The 24,255-nt window shown below is 41.1% G+C and overlaps 1 protein-coding gene across 1 annotated transcript in view; it reads left to right on the top strand.

Moving 5' to 3' along the window:
• Positions 1–10,941: 10,941 nt before the first annotated feature.
• ZC3H12B (zinc finger CCCH-type containing 12B) overlaps positions 10,942–24,255 on the top strand; it is a 93,791-nt gene continuing 80,477 nt past the window's right edge. Inside the window, exon 1 of the mRNA XM_087727810.1 lies at positions 10,942–11,162. The gene's annotated coding sequence lies outside the window, so the exon portion shown is untranslated. The remainder of the gene's footprint in view (positions 11,163–24,255) is intronic.

Below are 24,255 nucleotides of genomic sequence, written 5' to 3'. Positions count from 1 at the left end.
TGTAAAAATTTTCTCTCAGATTTTGAGCTTGTGTAAATTTAATTTTTAAAGATCCAAATTCTTCTATCTTGACCTCCCAGCCCATGCTGGCATATTTTTAAAGATCAAAATAACACATTGTTTGCATCTGGGTGGGGCTCTTAATTCATCTGATGGTGACCAGAATCTGAGGCCCTACAGAAAGGCACCCCGAATCTTGGCACAATGTCTTTTAGTACACACAAAACCAAGAGATCTCTAAATCCCAATTTCTGGGAATATTGTGGGGAAATCTATTTGCCACACAGCACCTGGGAGCCCTGTAGAAGGACTTCCAAAGGAAGTTTCCATCCTGTCTTTGGGTTGTTTTTTCACAACTGAGACAGGCTGCAGCAACCTGATTAACAACAGCATATGTGTCTCTAACTACTGATCCCTGCAAACAACCTCCTTGAGGCTTGAACAATGGGGGTGAGGATAATTTCTCTGGCGGAGACTGTTATGTATTCTGAAACATACAAAAGGGCCGGCAACAGCTCTGCTGCTCCCTGATTGGCTAGGACGCAGCAGGGGCTGTTGCTAGCCTTCCCTAACAGCTAATCTTCCCTGATTGGCCGAGGTACTGCATCGGCAGTTGCTGTGCAGTACCCGGCCCCGATTGGTTATTATAATTGTTACAGCTACTATAAATACTGGGCGTGTTTTATGAAAGGTTTGAATCGCCGTCATCCTACTTCTGTAACAATAAAGATCATCTTTCTGGCTATCCATGGCTCCTGCGTTTCCATCCACCCAATCTTTAAAACTGGCAACGAAGGTGGGATCCGCGATTCCCGCAGGGCCTGGAACAAGAAAAAACAGCCAGTCGCAGCCACCTCTACCTCGCACAACTCCGGAGGCTACCCGAGCTACCTTCGCACAACTCCAGAGGCTACCTTCCAGCAGCAGCAGCAGCTGTAGCCACCGCCGTTGGAGCCTGCCAGCGTATCCGCCAACTTGGCATCGATCAGACGCGGCCTCCGTCCGCCCGAGGGTGGTCCCTGGTCAGATTCTTGGATCAATGATGTCCTCCGGATGCCCAAGAGAGGTCATCAGCCCTCTTCCAGAGAAAGGTCTCTGTGGCGCCTGAAGATGGGCGAGATGGCTTCGATGGGGCACTGGTCGTCCGTTCCGTCCTCAGCAAAATATCACTCTAAATCCTGCCCACGGTGGCCAGAATTGTTGCAGAAAATTACAGGCTTTAGACTTCTCAGAATACAGGAAAAGTTTATTTGGCAGCTAGGTTCAGAAAGCTAGCCCATGGCTAGCATTGCAAGTTCTGAACAACCTTCATTATCGAAGCATACGTTCTGATACATTTTCAAAGGCAGCATAACACAGAAACACTTAACTCATTTCTTAGTGATTACCTTGAGGAGAAAGCCTTATAAGGAGATGGGGTCTTACTTCTCCTTTTGTTACAAGTATGGACTACGTGTCATTAATGAACTTTAATTGTGGTTTGGACTTTTGACAGAGGTTTTTACATAGGGACGTTGGCTAGAACATCTTGTGATTAGGCACTTGCTTCCTGTTCTGTTGCAAGCTGCAACTCTGCCTATGTGGCTTTTTAAAATAGAAGTAAACGGCCCCCGAGAAGCTGTCCAGCCTGACCCAGTAGGTTTCACACTTAATGTCCAAATCTCACTTTACATCCTACTTTAAAGGGAGGCTTTGTTATTAAATTGGGAAAAGGTTAAAAGATTACACTACTTAAACATTCCAGTCTGGATATCAATGATTGAAGCATTTTCATATCCAGTAATATATAAAAAGGAACAAACAGTTAGATATATTGAAATACTGAATGCAGAGGGTGAACTCAAATCTATCCAAGAGTTAAAACAAGAAGGAATAGAAATGAATTGGTACTCATATGTACAGATACAATCTAGATATAATGAAGATAGAAAATCAAAAGGTTTTTACAATAAAATGACTGAGATAAAATTCTAGCATGTACTGATGAAAAAGTAATTAAAAATTATATGGATATTTATTGGAGGTTAAATTACAAGAGGAACAAGTTAAAAAAACCATGATAGCTTGGGGAAAAAACTTTAGGCATGGGATTGATTTAGAGAAATGGCAGAAATTGTGGTCTCAAAATTATAAAATGACAATGTCTACTGCATATAGAGGAAATTTGTATAAGATGTTTTACAGGTGGCATCTACCCCCAATGAGAATTGCAAGAATGTCCAAGGATAAATCAGAAAAGTGCTGGAAATGTCATCAGATACCGGGCTCATATTACCACATGTAATATGGTTGGAGAACCACATGACTTGCATTGAAGCCAAAAGATACTGGACTAAAATTCACATGTGGTTGGAGAAAATGATACACAAACACATAGATCTTAAACCAGATATTTTTTTATTGGGAATTATATCAGAAATCTATAACAAAGACTTAAAATATTTGATTGTAAACGTCTTAACAGCAGCTAGAATCATATTTGCAAAAAACTGGAAAAATGAAACAATACCAAAACAGGAAGAAGTTATTCGAAAAATAATGGAGTGCGCTGAAATGAGTAAATTGACATTTGAAATTAGAGAACAAGAAGATGAGCAATTCTATAAGATATGGGATTTGTTTTATGAGTGGTTGGGGAAAAAAACTTGGAAATGAAAAATGTTTTACCTATATTTTAATTGAAGGAGTTAAGTGATAATGCAATTATGATGTGAAATAGATTAATAACGATACAAAGAAAAGACTGATATATATATGAATTGAATAATTTAGAATTTTTTGTTTTAAAATAGATAAGGATAACAATGAATTTATGTATACTTGATAGAAGATTGGTGATATAATGTATAAGTCTAAGTATATATTATAAAGATATTCTGTTGTTGATAAACAATTTTAATAAGGAAGTAATCAAAAACTGGTATATATATGAAGTGAGTATTTAGAATACCTTGTTGAAAAATGAAGGAATAACATCTTTGTTTGAATGTATGATGTACAAGGACAATAATGAACATAAGCATACTCGATAGATGATTGGTGGGATTATACATAATTGAAAATAGTGATATACAAATATAAATAGTGGGTATTTTTTTATATTGTAAAAATATTTAGAATGGGATAAGTGATTATATAAAGGTATATTGTTATTAAACAGACAATCAAGAATGTAAGGGAATTAGGTTTATTGAAAAAATATTCCTTGCAATTGAATATATGTTGTATAATGAAAGTGAGGTATTTAGTTATAGTCGATGGAAAATCTGCGATTGTATATGTAATAGAGAATATGGATGCAAAAACACTTCTAACCAAACTCAAGAATGATACAATCCCAGGACACTGCAGAATCTAAGAGTAGTCGGATCCCCTGGGGGAAAAAAACCCCTGTTATTAAATTGACAGACCAAACCTTTGCAGAACTTTTGACACTGATAGACGGAGAAAAGCTTTCTGTGTCAGCCAATGATTAACTGTTCTGCGAATAACCATCTCCGGAATGATAGGGAAAGTGCCATTAAACTCAGTTAGTGAGGCTCCTTGGTTTCAGTCATGGGTTAAGCAGAAATTGAATCAGTTTCAAGCTGTATGTTTGGAGTAGGTGTGTTCTCTCTGGGGATGACTTAATTTGAGAAAATAAATGGTATGGTTTCAGAAGAACTGAGAATCCAGTTGCTAAAGCTTTGGAAGAGCAAAAGAGACAGATTGGAGAACTGCAAAAAGGTTGGGCAGAATATTTGCAAGCTGTGAGTGGCAGAAGGAGATGAATTATATTTACTTTCCACAATAGCAATAGCTTTTCATCATTACAGGCAGTCCTCGACTTATGACCACAACTTAGCCCAAAATTTCTCTTGGCAAGCAAAAAAGTTGAATTTTTGTCCTCTTTACAATCTTTCTTGTCACAGTTCTTAAGGGAAACACCATAGTTGTTAAATTAGTAATGTGTTTATTAAGTGATAACCATCGACTTTGCTTGTCAGAAGGTCACAAAATATGAGACAGTTGCCAAGCATTTGAATTTTAATCATGAGATCACAGGGATGTTGGTACAGTCGTGTGAAAAACAGTAATGTCACTGTTTTCAGTGCTGAAGTAACTTAAAATGGTCACTAAATGAATGATTGTTAAGATGAAGATTCTATGTATTTTTGACCAAGGTATCACCCAGCCCTCTCCCAGAGAAATGAAATATCCTAGGAAATGTTGAAAAGGCAGAATATTATATTTCCCTTGATGTGAAAGGGAGAAACGTTTTAAAGAGAAACTTCCTGCAGCTTCCTGCCTCCCCCCCTTTTGTCAATGGGCCATTAAGAAGGCAAAGCTAGTCCCTTTACATAATAAACAATTCTCCACTTCAGTTCCAGGGGGGATGGGATTAAGGAATGATAATATTGGCACTTTACCTAAGGTGACCAGATTTTCAGATTGGTAAAGAGGGACACCATTGACCGGGGGGGGGGGGGGGGGCTTGATTAAAAAAAATTTTTTTTGTCAAAAGGTCACTCCAGGACACTGAAACCAGCATAAATACGAATCTGTTGCCAAACAAAATTTTTATCACGTGACCATGAGGATGCTGCAACGGTCGCTAAGTGTGAAAAATGGTCGCAACGGTCGCTAAGTGTGAAAAATGGTCATCAGTCACTTTTTTCAATGCCATTGTAACTTTGGTCACTAAATGTTTTCCCCCTCCTCGAGACTCCTCACTTCTTCCTTCATTCCTCTTGCTTATCTACCTTCACCTTATCCGTCTTCTGCTCTTTCCCTCCCGTCCTTCCTTTCTCCTTCCATCATCTCTTCTTTCCTCACTCACTCCTTCCTCCTTTTTTCCCTTCCTTCCTCCTTCCATTCTTTCAGCTTCATTTCTTTTGCCTATCTACCTTCTCTGTCTTTCTGCTCTTTCCATTTCTCTCTTCCTCTTCGCTTCTGTTCCTTCCTCCTTCCCTCCTTTCCTATTTCTTCCTTCTTCCTTCCTTCTGCCTATTTACCTTCACCTTCTCTGTCTTTCTGCTCTTTCCCTGTCTTCCCCTTTCCTCCCTCCCTCCCTTCTTTCCTTTCTAGTTCCATCTTTTCTTCTTTCCTCTCTCCCTCTTTTTCTTTTTTCCTTCCTTCCCCCTTCCTCTTGCCTATCAACTTCATCCTCTTTGTCTTTCTGCTCTTTCCCTCTCTTCCCCTTTTCTTCCTACCTCCTTCCCTCTTTTCTCCCTCCCTTCTTCTTTTTCTTCCTTTCTTCTTCCATCTTCCTCCTTCTCCTTCCATTCTATCTCCTTCCATCCATCTTTTCTCCTTCCATCTTCTCCCCCCCTCCCTTCTTCTTTTTCTCCCCCCTCCCTCCTTCCTTCCTCTCCTTCCCTTTCTCGCACACAGGAAGGGGAGGGGGGGCTTTCTAGTCGCTTTCACAGCATAATTTCTTTATCTAACTTTTAAAAAACAGTGTGCAAATCAAACGAGATTTTCGTAACCTGCGAAGCACCAAGTTATATTATGTTGTTACAAATTCGCAGCTACCCCATTCTTTCCGATAGGGAACTGCATTTCCCAAGATGCCTCAGGCCCTCAAAGCGCTGAACGCAGTTTTGCAATTGACTCCAGCGAGGCCCGGTAGCCGCCGGCTGGGGTGGCTGTCAGGGCGCTGCGGAGCGGACGCGCCGTTTGTTACTGCTTCCAGCAATCAAGATGGACAAGGGAAGCGACTGAAACGGACGCTGGACGCAGGAGAGCGAGGCGGCAGCGTGCCGTTTCACCTCGCGCAGAGAACTTCCACTCATTCCCGGGGCTTCTGCCGGGCGGCACAAGCCCCGGAAGCGAGTGGAAGTTCTCCGCGACTGAAACGGACGCCCCGGCAGGAGAACGAGGCGGCGGCATGCCGTTTTACCTCCTGCAGAGAACTTCTACTCGGTCCCAGGGCTTCTGCCGGGCGGCACAAGCTCCGGAAGCAAGTGGAAGTTCTCTGCGCGACTGAAACGGACGCTGTGGCAGGAGAGCGAGGCAGCGGCGTGCCGTTTCACCTCACGCAGAGAACTTTCACTCGTTCCCGGGGCTTCTGCCGGGTGGCACAAGCCCCGGAAGCGAGTGGAAGTTCTCTGTGCGACTGAAACGGACGCTGTGGCAGGAGAGCGAGGCGGCGGCGTGCCGTTTCACCTCGTGCAGAGAACTTCTACTCGGTCCCGGGGCTTCTGCCGGGCGGCACAAGCCCCGGAAGTGAGTGGAAGTTCTCTGCGCGACTGAAATGGACGCCGCGGCAGGAGAGCCACAGGGGAGGGCGGCGGGACGCGACCACGCCTTGCGGACTCGCAGTGTGGTCGCTGGGAACCGCGCAGCACAGGCGCCGCCACACCAGCAGAAGCTCCGTGAGTCCGTGACCGAGTGGAAGTTCTCTGCGCGAGCGGCGGCGGCTGTTTCACTCGCGCAGAGAACTTCCACTTGCTTCCGGAGCTTCTGCCGCCCGTGGCGGCGCAGCACAGGGGCTGGCTGTGACGCGAGGAGGTGAAATGAACTCCGCAAAGGGGGAGAAGGAGGAGAGGAGGGCTGTCTCCTCCCCGCAGCGCCTCCCGATTCCCACCGGTACCAATCCATAACATGATTACTCACCAGTGAGTAAGCGCAGCTGCAACCCCAAAAGACGAAATGAAATGGAGACTCGCCCAGGCGTGCTCAGCTAAGCGGAGTCCAGCCAATCAGTGAGCTGGTTGGGATGGAAAATTTTCAGCACGTGGCTGAAAATTTCCCATCCCAGCCACCTCACTGATTGGCTGGAGTCCAGGCCAATCCAATCAGTGAGCAGCAGGCTGGGCTGGCTTAAATTTGTAGGATAGAACGGAACGATGAGCCAGCCCAGCGAGCTAGCAGCTGATGGGCGGGGGAGCGAGGTAGCTGCGAGCGCCAAAAAAAGCGTGTTTTTTAAAGAACCGTGCGGGACGTGGGAAAATTTATGAAAAGGCGTGGCTGTCCCGCCAAAAGCAGGACGTCTGGTCACCCTAACTTTACCCAACTCACCACATGGCATCTGAGAACTCAACCAAACCTGGATTCAAAATGCAGCCTAGAGAGTTGCCCCTGCATGGCCCCATGGGAGTCTGACAACCAATCAGAATACAAGCTCAAGATCAAAGGCCAGAGAGGGCATAAAACCAGGGACTCAGCATCTCAGCCCTTCCTTCACTATATAATGTGATCACCTTTTCTGTTCAGGACTCAAGCCATGTGGTCCTGTCCACAAATAAACCATCTTTCCAAGCAGCCTCCACGTCTCCAGTGTCTTTTTCCTCACTTGGAGCCAAACCCAGACGGACATTTCTTTCAACACTGGGGAACAAGATTTATTAGTATACTCCATGTTGTGGTCTTAATTTCTCATTTTCAATGGTGACTGGATGAAGGAGAATCAGATGCTGTTGGTCCAAATGTTCTTTTAACTGGATCTAAAAACCAATTGCTTTAATTCATCAATTCCAGTAAGGATCCTAATCAGTGTGTCTGTTGTTTTCCTAAAGACCAACCATTTGCAACATGATGCAATGATGCAAAATGTCATGTGTGCAGTGAAGACATGATACTTGTAAAGTCTTTGTGGTTTCTACCTCATTTACTGAAACATGCAAATTAAAAAAAAACAGGCAAAGTATTAAAAAATTGACTCTCGTGAAGGCTGAAGGATCACAAAACAGCGGATTCATTCTACGGTTTCAGGGGCAATCAGTGCAGGCCAAATTACAAATAAACTGGTATTACCATGATATTCCCTTAATATAGAGTTCTATGCTTTCCCCCCTTCCATTCAATGATGTTTGATTCTTGGAGATGGCTTGGAAAAGTCCCTGCATTTTTCTTATCGTTTTTCAGAAATGGTTTGCCATTGCCTCCTTCTTAGGGCTAAGAGAGAGTGACTGGCCCAACAAGGTCACGAGGCTGGTTTTGTGCCAAAGGTAGGACTAAAATTTAGTTTCCTGAGTTCTAGCCTAGTGTCTTAAACACTATACCAAACTGATTCTCCATAGCAGTTTACAACCAATCAATAAATCTACCTTGTTTTTCTAGTAGTAGAAATCTTTTCTCTGTTCTCTTCAATTTTTTTGTTCCTTTGCCTCATCTAATGGCGGTTTAGGTATTTATTTCCCAAATTGTTGTTTTTTGCATTGTTCAATAGCTGTCCCATCTGTGCAGTTTGTAAAATACAATAAGACATACACAACAAATTTAAAGTTGTCATTGATTAAACTTGAATGAATTGTTTGTGGCTGCTGTTTAATCTGTTTTGAATCAGCTTCCCTGGCAATTTTCAGTCACATAAAACATTTGAATAAATAACTATTGCATCTAAATGTGCAGGATAATAAATGGATCATTAATCGATGTGCGGCTGGTTGCTAAGCTCTAATGTGTAGCATAGGGCTCCCTTCTCTCATGATGTTGAGATTCTATCAGCATTTCAGTTCTCAATGGGGTGAGTCTCACATTTGTCCATATCTGGACCTGCTCTATTTCCTGGGTATTTTGCATTTCAGAGCATTTGTGCATTTATAATTGTTGGAAGAAATGTCCTTCTGAGTTCAGTTCCAAGTGGGGAGAACGACACTGGAAACATGGAGGCTGCTTGGAAAGATGGTTTAATGGTGGACAGGATCACATCGCTTGAGCTCCTGAACAGAAAAGGGGGATCTCATGCTTCCAGATGTTGGGTGAAGAAGAAAAGAGAGCAAGATGCTGAAAGTTCCTGGTTTAATGCCCTCTGTTGGGCCCCACCCCAGAGCTTCCCATTCCTGGGTAAGAAATGCATTCTGATTGGTGGTGAGTCTCCCAGGGAGCAGTGCAGGGGCAACTTTGTAGGCTGTGCTGAGATCCAAGCCTGTTTGTCCTGCTGGCTGAAGCAATCCTCCCAGGTGACATGTGGTGAGATGGGTAAAGGGCTAATACTATCATGCCTTAATCCCATCACCCTGGAGCCGGAGGGGGAGATCTCTGTTATGTAGACTGGCTCAGGCATTTTAATGGTCCATTGACAAAGGTGGGGGCTATTAAGAGTTTCCTATCTAAAACATGTTTCTCCATTTGTTATCCAGGAAAATATAATATTCTGCCTTTTCAATATTTCCCAGGATACTTCATTTTTCTAGAAGGGTATGTTTTAACTTCCTAGTGTTCCTACATTAACAATAAACAAATGTAAAAAAAGGCAAACCTGTTTGTTTAGTCTCTGTAATCAAGAGTCCTTGATTCATGATCATAATGGAAACTACCTATAATGGTCGTAAAGCAGGTCACCCAGTGACAACCCAATTTTACCTTTTTTGCAATGGTTGTAATGCACACGCTACGATTGTTAAGTGAATTCACTGTTCACTATGTTTTGCTGAAAAGTGAAAGTACAAATTTCAACAAAAATATAAATCAGTCATGTGGCTATGGAAAGCTGCAAACAGCTTTAAATGCCGGCTGGACGTTGTGACTTTAGGGGAGGCAGCAGTCAGAATTTTGGAAGTGGGTTGTTAAGTAGCTTTTGGGGAAAATTTATTATAACTTCAAATGGCCACAGCAACAGATACATAAGTCAAGGATTATTATAATTAAATGTAACAGCTAAAAAAGTTAGGTTTGGAGAAAACCTAAATTCAGTCGCTAACCACAGAGGTTCCAGTGACTTCGAGTCAGCTCAAACCAAGAATGTTATTTAAATTTGATTTTATTAATTTCATCTTATTTTTGTTGATTTTATATTTGTTTGTTTGTTTGATTTCTATTATTGCCCAACTCAACTAAGTGACTCTGGGTGGCTTTATCTTAGTTTTATCCCTGAGACAAAACACTACTTATTTATTTTTTATTTTATTTATTTGTCAAACATGTTCAAGATAACAAGTATAGGTATGAACATAAACATGAACAAAGGAAGTAAATACAGATAAATGGCGACAGTAAGACAGGGACAGTACACACACTGGTGCACTTATGCACACCCCCCTTTATGGACTCTTAAGAATGGAGTGAGGTCCACAGTAGACAGTTTGAGATTGAAGCTGTGAGGGTTTGAGGATGACCGAGTCGGATAGGCGTTCACCACTTTGCTGCTGAAGTCAAACCACTGTGAGGTGGTTTGGGCTAAGAGATAGATAAAAATGCAACATATAAAAATATGATTGGAAGTTTACATATTTACAGTCCAATGGTTTACAAATACAGCATGTAAAATATATATTTGTATTAAAGTGTCATATGGACTAGAGATGAGTAACATGAAATATCAGGCAATTTCTATAAGCCATAATTATTGATAAAACATCTTGCAAAAAAGCACATGAACTTTGCAATATAAAGAAATGTGCCACCACCCTTGTGTATGTCAACACTCCAAATGGCTGACAATGAATGATATTTTAAAAAAATCACAAACTGTTGGTCTATACGATTAGAGTGAGTAATGTTAAAGGACTCTTATCTTGATCCTTTATGGATAAATTTTTATTTTCTTCATTTCAATCCCTCATCCCCATTTTGTATATTTTCTTTTGATTTAATCCGCATTTCATGGGTTACACTTTATCATATTTTCTGTTGCTATATTTCACTACTTTATTTTAAAAAACCAAGACACATGGGGGGGAGGGAATATCACCAAAGATAAAAAAATATAAATTATAAACATTAAAATTATAAACATTAAAAGAAAAATGGAAACCAATCCTATGAAAGCAAACAAATCACTTGCCGACTATCAAGAGCATTTATCATAGGCTACACCCCTTAACCAGGCCAACTAATCCAGCACCACTACAACACGTGTAGGCTCTACCCAAGTTCCCAAAACCCACCGACCACCCGCTCCAGCTGGCGGGCAGAGCAAACCAGCGCTCATGCGCGGCCAGGGCCAGCCTCTTTCGGCCCGGCAGCCTCAGCGGAGTTGAGGGAGGGCGGGGCCGCAGTTGCCTAGCGACGGCGCCCGGGCGGCCTAGTCTCCAAGCCGGCTCAGTTGGAGATCGCCGTTGGCGGGCGCGTCTTCCCAAATTCCGGAGCCGCTTCGCATTCCGGCTGCTAAGTCTCTTCTACGGCCGTCCTCATGTGTGGATGCTGCTGAGCGGGAGCGGCCACCACGACCCCCCCCCCCCAAGCGGAGACGCCGCCGGCAGATCCTGAGCGGGCAGCTGCATCAGCGAGGAGGCCCGGTGAGGAGGGCAGGGGGCTCTGTGGCTGGAGGAAGCGGGTGTTGCTGTTCTTCTAAGCTCTCCTGGCCCAGGCCGGGAGAGTTTCCCAATGCAGGGGCAGTCTACCTTATAGAGTCCCAGAGATTTAAAACAGCGGAGATGGAGGGGGGGGGGGCTCTTCCGGATCTGGCTGGGATCGCTGAGATCGCAGTGTTGTCTTCGTGGAAGAAGGGGGAGGTGGTGGTTCACCCCCTTTTTTTTCCCCTTCCCCTTCCGAGAATTGAGTTGATATCCTGGTTTTCCTCCAGGGGAGGCCCCAGTTGACGAATTTTTTATCAGTATAAGTAGTCCTCGAGTTACAACAGGTAATTTAGTGACCGTTCAAAGTGACAACATCACTGAAAAAAGGAACATGATCATTTTTCACACTTACAACTGATCCTTATGGTCACATGAAACAAATTCAGACAGTTGGCAACTGACTCACATTTATGACGGTTGTAGGGTTCCAGGATCATGTGATCTCCTTTTGCAACTTTCTTACAAGCAATGTCAATGGATAAATCAGATTCACTTAACAAACATGTAACTTAACAAACATGTAACTGCCATGATTTCTTAACAACTGTGGCAAGAAAGGTTGTAAGATGGGGCAAAGCTCACTTAGGAAATGTCTCACTTAGCAAATTTGGGGTTCAATTGTGTCTACTGTACACACAGTCTCCTGTACTTTATGTCTCTGAAAAATATATATAAAAATTTTAAAAGCCAGAGTGGAATTCGTCATAAAAGAAACCAATGTTGGGTTTGAAGTCCAGGTTTTCAACGTCTGGCATATGATGGAGGCCGTGAAGTGGCTTCAATCCCTGGTGGGGGAACTGTCAGGAGGAAACCCAGGGTTCCAAAATGAGACCTAGCCTTTGGTGAGTCTTCCTTGGTCATTCATTGATTGCATTCATATATCCACTGATTGCATTGATGGATTAAGATTTCATTTGCTGCTGTCTGAAGCATTTGACGCCCATATATTGGACCCATAAAGAAGAATATTTGTAACTCAAGGTTGAAAGGAGGCGTTCTCGGTGCTCTCTGAGCTTGTTTGTTTTCGTGCAGACATTTCATTACCCAAACTAGGTAACAACATCAGTGCTAGTAAGGAATGTGGTTTGCTGTCAGTTTGTATTCTTTATTGGATTGAAATCTTGCCATTGATTTGTCTGGTTTGGTTGTATGCATTGTGTTGGTTGATTGCATTGCATTGATTTGATTTACTGTATTTTTGGGAGTATAAGACACACCTTTGTCCTTTAAAAAAGAGGGTGAAAATCTGGGTGCGTCTTATACACTGTATACAGCATTTTTTGCCTCCTGAATCCCCACATTCTTCACCAAAATGTGCATACATGAGGCTTCCAGAGGGGTCCTGGGGGCTGGGGTGGGCAAAAATTTACAAAAACGGGCCATTTTTTGCTTCCCTCCCAGCAGTATTCTATAAGCCTCCTAAATGCTATGCATGCCTTTTTTTGACAGAAAATGGGCCAAGCCTCTTAAAGGCGAGACATGCCCCCATTTTTTTGCCAAAAATTGGGCCCGTTTTTGCGAAAAACAGGTCATTTTTGGCAGGTTTGCAAAAACTTTTTTTTAAAATTTGCCTCTTCAAAATCTTGATGCATTTTATACTCTGAAAAATACATTATATAGCCTCCCCTCTTGCAAAAGTAACACTGGGCGGCTCACAATTTTTAAAAAATCACAATTTAAACAATTTAAAATATATAGGTAGTCCTCAACTTGCAACAGTTCATTTAGTGACCATTCAAAGTTACACTGAAAATAATGACCATTTTTCCACACACAACCATTGCAGCATCTCCATGGTCATGTGATCAAAATTCAGTCACCTGGCAACTGACTCATATTTATGACGGTTGCAGTATCTTGGGGTCATGTGATCACCTTTTGCCGCATTCTCACAAGCAAAGTCAATGGGGCAGTCAGATTCACTTAGCAACCATATTACTAATTTAACAGCTGCAGTGATTCACTTAACAACTGTGGCAAGAAAGGTTGTAAAATAGGGCTAAACTCTCTTAATAAATGTCTCACTTAGCAACATAAATTTTGGACTCAAAGATACTAGTACTAGCTTCCAGCAAGAACCATATCTAGAATAAGAGATAAAAAGGAACAACCAAATGCAACTAGTCCTTGACTTACAACAGTTCATTTAGTAACCATTCAAAGTTACAACAGCATTAAGAAAAAATGATTTACGATCATTTTTCATCGTTACAACTTTGAAGCATCCCTCTGATCATGGGATCAAAATTCAGATGATTGGCAACTGGTTCATACTTACGACCGTTGATATATCCGAAGATTATATGATTACCTTTTGCCACCTTCTAACAAGCAAAGTCAATGTGGAAGCACAATTCACTACCAACCATGTTCCTAACTTATCAACTGCAGTGATTCTCTTAACAACTGTGGCAAGAAAGATTGTTAAATGGGGAAAAACTCTTTTAACAAATGTCTTACTTAGCAACAGAAATTTTGGGCTCAGTTGTGGTCGTAAGTCGAGGACTACATGTATTTATCTTTATTTCATTTGTGCAGAGCTTTCATCCCTAGGTTGGCTTGCAACCAGGATTAAAAGCCGCTAGTGTTACTGAATGACCATTATCAGTTTGTATAGCTTCAGGTGGGGGGTGTTAGATTAGGGTTTTGATTAGATGACCTACAAGGTCCCTTCCAACTCTATTATTCTCTATTATAACAGGAGTGGTTAGGAAGTGCAGGGTAGTAACATCAGCAGGCCAAGAACACAAAAGAAACCCTAGGTTGGTGGAGAGTGCCTTTTGTAAGAAGATGTTCCCTGGATATGTAGCATGACTCCTAGAAACTTATTTCTCAGTATTGGGCATTCTTGCATATTATTCCATAGCATCTTTGCTTAAAGGCAGTGAATTCTGAAATTAACAGCTTCTTTGGCTATAAAATTGTTTGAACAGACAAAAGTGAAAATAGGTTTATTAACAAGTATTAATTATACTGGTTATACCACAGCATTCTCAATAGATTGCCTTTTCAAAATAGAATCTTTGTAAAGTGACCCAGAATTGCTGGGAGTCAGGCAGCATATAAATTTAATTATTACTCTCATAAATGTAAAGTATAAAACCACTTTTCAACCAGAAAAAAGAAACACAGGTAGTCCACAACTTATGACCACAATTGACCCCAAAATTTATGTTGCTAAGTAAAACAATTAAGTGAAATTTTCCCCATTTTACGACCTTCCTTGCCAGAGTTGTTAAGTGAATCTGGTTTCCCAGTTGACCGCAACTGTCATAAATATGAGACAGTTGCCAAGTATCTGAATTTTGATCACATGACAATGCGGATACTGCAACAGTCATAAGTGCTGTACGTCATTTTTCAGTGCTGTTGTAACTTTGAACGGTCACTAAATGAGCTGTTGCAAGTCAAGGACTTCCTGTAGTTCCTGAGTCTGTTTACAATAAAAGATAAAACAGTATAACAATAGCCAAAAGTTCACTGAGTGAGCAATATAATCAATAAAATTATCTCAGCTAATATTCATTTTAATTATCTAAAGACAATTTTTTTTCCCAATCAAATTTTTATTTTTTATAATCTCTCTATATATCAGTGCATGAATGGTGTGGTAACTGGGTAACATACATTTCATATAGTCTTATTATTCCTAAATATTACATTTCATTTCCATTATTTCATAACGTTTATACATGCCTTTTATTATCACCTTTCATTTCTGAACCATCTTTCTGTACTTTTGTATATCTTAACATATTAATATATAATTATTATTCCCCACTATTTTCTATCCCCCTTAACCCCCCCTTTCATAGCGCTATAATATTCAAAGACATGTTTACCACCTATTTTGTTGTTCATATTTCCTTAATTAAATCAAAGGTCCATCCTTCATTCTTCATTTATTCAATATCTCCTTATATAGTTTTAGTATCAATCACAATCATGTATACATTTAAGGTACTTCAATTCATATTCTTTCCAGTTCTTCAATCCATATAATTCTTCTATTAATACACATGTATATATATATATATATATATATATATATATATATATATATATATATATATATATATATATATATATATATATATATATATATACACACATACACACACACACATACATACATACATACACACACACACACACATATACACACACATAGATACATACATATATACATACACACACATACACCTAATCACTTATTGTTAAGTTCTAGCCATCCACTTTTGTTCATATTTTTATACATATTTAGTAGTACAGTCATTCAAAATCTATTTTTCCAATTCTTCATATCCATCTATGTTAAAATATTTCCTGATATTTGTCACACTGCTAAAATAATAATCCAACCTTTAAAGTTCTAATATTAATACACATTATTGAAATATATTCATAAAACTATTATTTTACTCTATTTTGCCTTATCCATCATCCCTTACCCACGTCCAATCTTATTTTCTTTTTAGTTTTCCTCCCATAATTGTCCCTTATGTATTTTATTCCCTCTATTTGACTATGCAATCTAGCTTTTCCTCCCAACTCTATCCTTTCCCACAGTCTAATTTCAGAACTATCCATTCCACCTCCTATTTATTTATTTATTTATTTATTTATTTATTTACTTATTTATTTATTTATTTATTTATTAATAAAATTTATAGGCCACCCAATCCCGAAGGACTCCGGGCGGCTTACAAAAAGAAGGAAGAAGGGATAATAAAAAAGGAAAGACAGATTTAAAATTACCACACATGCATTTGTTCTGATCGGGGCTGGACCTCAACAGTGAGGTCAACAGCCCCAGGCCTGCCAGAATAGCCAGGTTTTAACAGCTTTCCTGAAGGCCATGAGAGTGGGTAACGTCTGGATCTCAGAGGGTAGCTCATTCCAAAGGGTCGGAGCAGCCACAGAGAAGGCTCTCCTCCGGGGAGCTGCCAGCCGACAATGTCTGGTTGACGACATCTGAAGGAGGCCCACCCTGTGGGATCTCACCAACCTCAGGGAGGTATGTGGCAGTAGGCGGTCTCGCAGATACGCTAGCCCTAAGCCATGTAGGGCTTTAAAGGTAATAACCAACACCTTGAATTGCGTCTGGAGACCAATTGGTAGCCAGTGCAGCTCGCGGAGGACAGGTGTAATGTGGGTGTACCTCAGTACACCCAATATCGCTCGCGCGGCTGCATTCTGGACTAGCTGCAGTCTCTGAACGCTTTTCAAGGGTAGCCCCATGTAGAGCGCGTTGCAGTAATCTAGCCTTGAGGTGACAAGGGCGTGAGTGACTGTTTGAAGTGCCTCCCGATCCAAATAGGGCCGCAATTGGTGTACCAGGTGAACCTAGGCCAGTGATGGCGAACCTATGACACGCGTGTCAGTGCTGACACGCGTAGCCATTTGGGGTGACACACACAGGATTTCATGCGATTCATCCTCGGCTCCTGCACGGCCGCCGAGGATGAAAGAATCTGTGCTGGAGGAACGGGGGGGGGACGTGTGATCTCCCCCGCCCACACTCACTTACTGTATCGCCACCACCCCTTTCTGAGCGCAGGGGCTGCTGGTAAGGCGTGCGTGCCGTGCGCACACACGTCATCAACGCGGCGAGGGAGGACCCGCAGGAGAGGAGCGCGGGAACAGTGCGCGCCTCTCTCCAGTCAGGCCAGCACAGAGAGTCTACAAAAAAGTCACTAATAGGCAGGTTAGTTAAAGAATTCGCCCTCCCCCTCACTTATCTCAGTTCACGGCAGGGCTGTGGAGTCTGCTGCTTCCAGCTCCACGTCCTCATCAACATGCCGCTCCGGCCCGCCCCCGCTATGAATATTCATATTCTTCGCCCTCGCGTCACTAGGAATATTCATAGCAGGGGCGGGCTGGAGCGGCATGTTGATGAGGACGTGGAGCTGGAAGCAGCCGACTCCACAGCCCTGGTTCACGGCACCCCAAACAAGTTCAATAATATCAAGGACAACATACAAATCGACTGATGAACAAAGTTACTAAGCAGGTATGTTAAATAATTTGTTTTTGGTTTATTAAATACAATTATATATTGCAATTATACATTTTTGTAGTTTAAACTATAAATTGCGCAAAATTATGTTTTTGTCAAAGTGACACACAACGCGAGTTATGCTAGATTTTTTGCCGATTTTTGACACACCACGCCAAAAAGGTTGCCCATCACTGGTCTGGGCTGTCCTTTGGGGGCAACATCCAAAGCTACTCAGTCTTATCAGGATTGAGTACAAGTTTGTTCACCCCCATCCAGATCCTGACAGCTTCCAGGCATCGGCACATCACGTCCGCCGCTACACTGAGCTGGCACGGTCAACCTCTGTCCTCCGACCAACACCGACTGCAACCTGCCAGAGAAGTTAAGAGGAGAACCATTGTAACATGATTAGGAGACAGGTTTCAGCCATCTCGCCAGTTCTCCTGCGTGGCAGGAACCAGAGCTTGACTCACCATTCTATGGTCAGGCAATTCCTCAAGGGGGCTTCCAACCCCAAACCACACACGGTGTTCATGTACACTTCCTGGGACTTACACAGGGTAGGGGACGCTCCAACAGGCGCTCCATTTGAGCCAGTTTCCCTTAAGTTCCTGACTCTTACGTTGGCCTTTCTGGTGGCCATCACCTCCGCCAGGCAGATATACGAACTGCAAGCTCTGTCCACCAGGGAGGATCTCTGCGTCTTCCACCAAGACAGGGTGGGGTTACGACTGGATCCGTCCTTCATCCGAGGGTGGGCCCCTGCTTCCATCGAGCCCAGGAACTGATTTGCCAAACTTCTGCCCAGACCCTTCCCACCCGTTGGAAAAGAAATGGCACACTCTGGGCGTAAGGAGGGCTCTGAGGATTTACCTCAGGAGAACCAGGCCAAACAGAAAATCCAAAGCTCTGTTTGTCTCCTTCCAACCAGGGTCCTGGGTAACAAGGTAACTTCCACCACAATAGGCAGGTGGTTGTGAACCTGCATTGCCACTGCATACCAATCGCAGGGCTTACAGACACCAATCATATCACAACTTACTCCACACGGAGCGCAGCCATGTCCATGGCCTGGGCCACGCAGACATCACTGGCCGAAATCTGCAGGGCAGCCACGTGGGTTTTCCCCTCTCCCTTTGCTAGGAACTATAAACTGGACTCTTTTGCCTCGGCAGAAGCCTCTTTGGCCCCAGGGTGTTGCAGGCGGTTCACAGGGCGGGGCCCACGCCTCAACTAGCACATGGGGACATGGGGCCTCAGGGGTCTCCCTCCCTAGGGACGTGCAGGCTTTGGTACATCCCATTCTGGATACTCCTCCCCCCTCACTATGGAGAAAGAGCATTGGTACTTACCTGATACGCCTCTTCTCACAGTGTGGGGAGTCCCTCCCTGACTATGTTTGTACGACTAAGTGTTATGTTCATTGTTTTATGAAGTTATATAAATATGATGTTGAAGACGATAAAAGCTAAGAACTGAATTAAGAGTCTGGAGTGAATGGTGCAAGGAGTCGGATGGAGCTCTTCATCAAATATGGGGAAGTCCTGCTGGCCAGGGGGCGTTGCCCAAAGAGCTTATCTGACTATCCAGTCATGAGAGGACAAGGTCAACCCCATTCTGGATACTCCTCCCCCCACTATGAGAAGAGGCGTATCAGGTAAGTACCAACACCCTTTTTCCCTCAAAGTCTTAAATGTGGTTGGTTCACATGGAGAACAAAGAATACATATGCAAATAAATTTAATGATATACTGCCTATAAGAGCCAGCTAGTCTAGTGGTTTAAGTCCTGGATGAGAAGTCTAGAGATGAGTTCTAATCCTGCCTTAGATATAAGGCCAGCTGAATGACTTTAGGTCAGTCCTCTTTCTAAGACGTAGGAAAAAGGAGGTCCAAATCACTTAGGAAAACATTGTCAGGAAAAGTACAGGGATTTGTCCATATAATTGCCAGTTGTCGAGACATCTGAAGGCACAGTAAAATAAATCAATACATCCCTGTATTGTTTGAGATAGCAATTGAGGAGAATCTTGTTTTTTTCATTGATTATCAAATTCCTTTACAAGTGATAATTATTCCATGGACAGGTCAGGTTCCCCTGCTGCGTGCATCATTGTAGAAATTAAAATGTGTCTACTGTGGGATATTAAAATGATAACTCTAGGTGTCTATCTTACTGAAAACCTCTGCAGATGTGTAAGCTAATGATGATAAACTTGGAGTGGGGGAAGCACCTACCTACTTGCCTAACTCAAAACATGATCTAATTACTTTATTTATAGGTATGTATAATACAGAGCTGGCACTTTTTCTTTATAAGGTTCATCTGTTTTAATTCTGCATGTTGTGAACTATTTATATAGACTTTTTGTTACAAGAAGAAATTGTAATTCTAAACTACTGAGCCCATATTCAACAGATTTGGAAAAGCAAGAATTTGAACATGCAATGAAAAATCTCATTAATTTTTGGTGAGGATGGAGCTGACATCACGATGATACGACATGCGATCTTGAAGCTCCAAGATCGCCATCGATATCTCTACTGCTGGATGGTCCTTTTGGACCTAAACCGTCCCATAGAGACAGTGATAGAGAAGTGCACATCCTGTTGATCTCAGGGACATCGCAAAGTCCCTGATTGATCCAGGAGAAACACTTTTTTCTGGCAACAGAGATACAGCCATTGAAGCTGCTGAAGTTGGGACAGCTCCAGAACGGAAGGAAAGCGGGAGAGAAAGTTTGTCGAATTGGTGAGAAAAATTTTATTATTAGAGAAGAGATCACCCAAAAAACCCAAAAGTGAAATTAAAATTGAAGACAGAAGAGAGTAAGCGGCGAGATTAAGCCAGAATTAAATTTAGTGTGTTATCTTTTTTAATTTTTTCTTTTTATGGATGGAATCTTTACAAATGTTTCCTACTTTTCAAATTGGATTGGTTAATTTTTCTTCTATTTTCTCTTATTTTCATCTTATGAATTAAAATTTTCTTTTTTAATGCTTGATTGGATTGTTTTTCTTTTAAGAACTTTTCTCCTTAAGTTTGGAACACAATGAGGGACGTAAAAGCAGAGGAAAAAGAAGTAACACTGCCACTTAGAGGCTGGAGGCTTGGAAACATTGTTTTTCTCTTTGAACGTTTGACATATCTCAAAGCTTCTCAGTTTGTTTATTGAAAGTGATAGTGGAAAGAGCATGGGTTGTTTATACAGGTGCTCTTCTGGAGTACTATCAGTAGCTGGATTGGAGTGAAGAGAAAGCCTTGACTTGAAAGATAATGAACTTGCTTGAAATTTAACTAAAAAGCCTTGGATGTTATAGTGGCAGTGTTTATAAGTTGGAAGAATGGCACAACATGAAAAAGAAACATTAACATTGCATATGATTATGCTAGAAATTCAAAAAATACTAGTAATAACAGAATATAGAGAAGAAAATGGAGAATATAGAACAGGAAAAATAGATGGAAAAATTGAGGATACTTATCAAATGATGATGAAAGTTGAGGACAGAGTTCTAAACATTAAAGAAAAAGATGAACAAAGAGATAAGAAAATTGTTGATATTGACAGTAAACTGAGTGTGGTTGGAAATGGTAAGAGTGGAATATGGAAAGGGAGATCGATGGATTGGAACTCTACCTCAGACCTCAAAGTATAGAAGAAGAAAAGGGAGAAAATTTGACAGAAGTAATGAGAGAAATTTTGGTAGAAGCATCAGTGATAACCAAAGGCAAGCTGATGGAAGGAACAGATGGAGGGTTTCGAGTTTTTACAAGATATGCAATGAGCAACAAGTTGCTAAGAGTAGTCCATATAAGATTTAACAAGAAAGCAACCAGAACACTAATACTACAAATGGCAAGAGATATAAGATTGCACTATTACTGGAAGGATACAGGATGATGTAATGAAAGGTCATAATACAAATTAAATTTAGTTAAATTTAGAGTATTATGTATAAAATGGAGTGATAATAGTTATAGTCAAATAAATAACAATGATAATAATGCATATATATACACCAGATTCATAATATGAAACTTTATACAAATTGTAAATGAAAACTATGAGAGGATGTTTAAAAGCCTTGTTATTAAATATAAACAATTTTTATATAGAACATGGTATAAAGATGTAATGTTATTGGATGATTTTAGGAGGATGTAATGAAATGCCGTAATATAGATATTTAGAATATTTTATATAAAAGGATGTAATAACAGTTATAGTCAAATGAATGTTTAATAATCATAATATGCATGTATGCATGTATGTATGTATGTTATATTTGTGCTGATAAATAAATAAAGGGAGACTAGTATAGATCTATTTCAAGCTATTTAGCTCTCATCAGCTAGCCATACCCTTACTGGGAATCGAGCATTATACATATACATACATACATACATAGTATTGATGATATGAGATTTTGTGTAAATTGCAAGCGGGGACTATTGTGAGAAAGCACAAAGCTTTGTAACCAATCAACATACTGTATGTTACTGGAGGATGATTTTTATGTATTGTGTGTGTCTATGTCTGTTCGCTTTAGGTTTGTTTAATTTTTTTAAAAAAAAAAATAGAAAAATCTCATCTATTTGTTCACTGTGACTATTGATTGGCTTTGTCTATTTTCTTTCCTTTGTTTAGCTTGTTTACATTATATCTCCCTGTATTACTGTATCAATGATTCCAAACATTTGGAATCATTTCTCATTAGGGCTGCAGCCTTAGGAAAAGGTATAAATGAAGCAACATGCATATTTTCTAAGTCACATGGCTTGAGCCTGAATCATGCATTCATTAAACAATATATTACTTGGTCAGTTTTTCCAAGTAGTAGATTTTACTACAAGTGTATGAAATCATGGAAAATCTTTCTGCTATATTGTTCTGAATAATATAGTTTAGTAGAACTGTCCAAATACCTTGACATACCAAAGCCCTATAGGATTATAGAAACTAAGGCTTGTTCTCTTTGGCTTTCCAGTATGGCAAGATTGTTATTGTATAAGGGAGACTAAAGATGCAGTCTCTCTCACAAGAACATTTCTTTCTCTGTGTGTAATTTGAACAAAATTGCTTCCATTTAACAAGTGACCTATTTAAGATTGCACATTGTATTTATCTTCTGCGTATTTGTCTTTAAACTTTAAAATGTTTTATTTTAGAATGTTTGGGCCCAATTCTATATGAAATTTTAATATACCACCCAGATTGGAATGAAGAAGAATTGTACAAAAGGATAATCTTATGTTTTTCATTTATTTCATGAGTCCTGTACTCAAAGCCATGCTGGTGATTTATTTTCCACTTGTTAAAGAACAATGTGAAGACATCCTTAGAAATTAGCATCTTTTAAGGACGCTGGTCAATTTTATATGACATTGTGGGCAATGTCACAGTGAAAAAAAGAATAATGAAGTAAACAGATTTGTGGAAACATTTATTATATTCAGCATGGAATTTCTACTCCAATATTGCGGTATTGTTATCTGATGAAACATAACAATTGAAATTTATGTTTTAAATGCCACAAGAGGAATTTAGTTCAGTCAGTTCTCTAAGATGCAATGATTTTGGGGGGAAATGCTGGTTGTCTGACCTCTCTATATGTGGAAGACTTTTTTCTTTGGTTACGTTTTACCATTTAATTGTCATGATGAAGTAGTAACTTACTGAAGCAATAGGCCTAGTGCCGTGAGGGCATGAAACAAATATATTTTTCTTGCTTGTAGTGGGAAGATACCCATTTAAATGCATCTATGTGGACATCATTCACGTGGCAAGCTTTGTGTGAAATTCTAATGACTTTAGGCCTTGTCATAGCAATGATTCTAGTAAGCAGACTTTCTCTGTGGAACTGCTTCTGTCCAATTGTCTCTATCTCTTGATGTATTTTATGTAACTCTCTTAACAACACCTGAGTCATACTCTATGCTGAAGTTCTAGCCAGCATTAAGTTACATATTTTTATTGTTTTGCTGTGTAGGTGGATGTAGGAGAGTAAGAAGCAGCAGCCAAGGCAGAAATCAAATTATTCTGGAGTTGATATGGAAATGTTAATTTCCACTAGCCAACTTTAGAAGCTAATTCTATCTTGTAGCAAAGAATATGATATGAGTTTCATTAATAATTCAGAGTTTCCCAAAATGAGGCAGCCTGGAAGTGGGAAGAATCAATTGATCAGTAATCTGGTCAATCTTGAATCTTCAGGAAGGTCATCCCATAATTGAGAAGCTGTGAATAGTAGTGATGCACACATGAGCAGATTTGTTCCATACTCAAATTGAGCTTGGAAATTTGGTAATCAGTAAGTTTTTATTTAAAAAAAAACAGAAGTGTTATGATCTCAGTATCATCTTTGAGGATGCTCTAGTAGAGGAAGGCTTACCAAACCTGGTTGAAGGAAGCAGTCGGGGGGATGACCCAATGATCAGGGTAGCCACTCCTCCCTTTACTATCAAAACCCGGATAGTAGTGCCGGAAACTGGAACCCAAGGTGAATTGGAAGCTGCCATAGACACCAGCTGCACCAGATGTCTAATCGGCCTCCCCATAATTGAGCAGCTAGGCATTTGCACAAGTCCCTTCAAGTGACCCATCCACTTTGAGCAGATCGATGGCACACTAATCGGTGGAGTACCGGCCACCTTAGTCATGGAGTTGGTTGCATTAGAAATGGGGCATCATTGGGAACTGTGATCATAGCCCCCAAAATGAATGAGTCATCATACTGGATCTCACCTGGCTAGACAAGTGGGGACCAACCATCATTTGGGAAGGCAGCTATAGAAAGCTGACTATAGACCTTGGGCCACTGCCTCCTGTAAAGTCAGACCCAGGCCAAGTCTCTGTAAGACATGTCACCAATAACAAGCTATAGGCTGCTGCCCCTGCCACAGAGGCCCTGCCTGGTTGCCGCCAAATACCAAAAAAAATACCGTGGGGGGTATACTAGCGGGGGTCTTTAGCAAAGAAGATTGCAACCTTCTCCCTCCTCATCACTCCACCGACTGCATGATAGAGAT

The sequence above is a fragment of the Thamnophis sirtalis genome, unplaced genomic scaffold (genome assembly GCF_051295495.1).
Source record: "Thamnophis sirtalis isolate CommonGarterSnake01/CBP01778 unplaced genomic scaffold, rThaSir2_p1.2 scaffold_13, whole genome shotgun sequence".
NCBI lineage: Eukaryota > Metazoa > Chordata > Lepidosauria > Squamata > Natricidae > Thamnophis > Thamnophis sirtalis.
This window is presented reverse-complemented; position numbering and strand designations above follow the sequence as displayed.